Here is a 1835-nt window from a genome sequence, read left to right as displayed (position 1 = left end):
AGTAGTCAGATATATTTTAATGTGCTGTGTTTGTATTTGCACACATGAGCAGCAGCCAAGTATATTTACCCAAGTATGTCCATGTGATGCTACTTTATACTTTCACTCCACTGCATTTATTTGACAGCTTTAGTTAGTTAGTGTTTTTTCTTCTTTCCTCTCCCATTAATCATCTCACCAGCCCTCACATTTATCTGCTGACACTTTGGAGGGGCCCCACCCCTAGGTTGGGAACCACTGGATTAAATTAGCTAACTGTATATAAAGTAGTATAAACTAGCTAACTGTATATAAAGTAGTATAAACTAGCTAACTGTATATAAAGTAGTATAAACTAGCTAACTGTATATAAAGTAGTATAAACTAGCTAACTGTATATAAAGTAGTATAAACTAGCTAACTGTATATAAAGTAGTATAAACTAGCTCCACCTCCAGCAGCTACAACAGTAACATGCTGCTCTAACACTGATGCTTCACTAATAATAATCTAATGATGTCATATATAATAATATATCACTACTTTTACTGTAATACTGCATACTACATCACTATAATACTGCAGTACTTTTACTGTAATACTGCATACTACATCACTATAATACTGCAGTACTTTTACTGTAATACTGCATACTACATCACTCATAATACTGCAGTACTTTTACTGTAATATTGCATACTACATCACTCATAATACTGCAGTACTTTTACAGCACTGTGGTTTATATTCATGCAGGACTTTAACATGTTATGGAGTATTTTTACACCGCTGTATTTAATACGTTTACTTAGTAGTAACGTTATATGAAGGGATGTATTTATATATGTCACTCTTAATTAACACACACACACACACACACTATATATATATATATATATATATATATATATATATATATATATATATATATATATATATATATATATATGTACAGAGGCGTATATAATAATGGTAACAGTGAGCTAACACTAACACACCCACCATGATGAACTTAGCTTTTAGCCCCGTGTTAGCTGCTGCAAAAGGATATAAAACATAAAGAAAAGCCTTTGAACTTCAACGTTAAACTATCCTTTAACTCAGATAATAGTGATGTTCGTAGATAAAGCAGCTCGGTCGCGCTGTTTTTAACATAATATATATAAACCACCTTCAATGTATCGGCTACACTAGCTGTTAGCTCCGGCCGGTGTTATGGTGAATTCTGTACCCCCTTCAAATATGTTCCCCTCCTGTTTAAAACAGTGTTTATAACAGCACCACATCCAAGATTAGAGCTAGGTTGTGGATACGGTTAATTTAGCTGGTTGTGGTTAACGTTAAGCACCTCAGGGGACGGCTGGTTGTGGGGTCATGGAGAAAGAGGGGGCACGCATATGGACGGGGGAACAGAATTCACCATAACACCGGCTTCCAGCTACCGTTAGCAAACTCAGAGATTAACCGTCCGGCTGGTGTTATGGTGAATTCTGCCCCCCCCCCCCCCCCCCAACCTAAGATATGTTCCCCTCCTGTTTAAAATAGTGTTTATAATAGCAGCACATATCTAACCTCTAACTCTTACTACAGTAAAGTACAAGTACCTCAAACTGAACCACCTACAACTTTTAATTGCATTTTACTGTAGTACAGTTGTACAGTTTGAGGTACTTGTACTTTACTGTAGTACAGTTTGAGGCACTTGTATTTTTACTGTAGTAAAGTTAGAGGTACTTGTACTTTACTACAGTACAGTTTGAGGTACTTGTACTTTACTACAGTACAGTTTGAGGTACTAGTACTTTATTGCAGTACAGTTTGAGGTACTAGTACTTTACTGTATTACAGTTTTAGGT

At 35.8% G+C, this 1835-nt stretch overlaps 1 protein-coding gene across 1 annotated transcript in view; it reads right to left on the bottom strand.

Annotated features, from left to right (window-relative positions):
• pknox1.1 (pbx/knotted 1 homeobox 1.1) overlaps nucleotides 1-111 on the bottom strand; it is a 20915-nt gene extending 20804 nt beyond the window's left edge. The window contains exon 1 of the mRNA XM_053328891.1: nucleotides 1-111. This exon is cut by the window's left edge and continues 283 nt beyond it. The gene's annotated coding sequence lies outside the window, so the exon portion shown is untranslated.
• Between the last annotated feature and the right edge of the window lie 1724 nt (nucleotides 112-1835).

The sequence above is a fragment of the Scomber japonicus genome, chromosome 11 (genome assembly GCF_027409825.1).
Source record: "Scomber japonicus isolate fScoJap1 chromosome 11, fScoJap1.pri, whole genome shotgun sequence".
In the NCBI taxonomy this organism is placed as follows: domain Eukaryota; kingdom Metazoa; phylum Chordata; class Actinopteri; order Scombriformes; family Scombridae; genus Scomber; species Scomber japonicus.
Note: the sequence above shows the minus strand (reverse complement) of the source record. Positions and strands in the feature narration are given on the sequence as shown.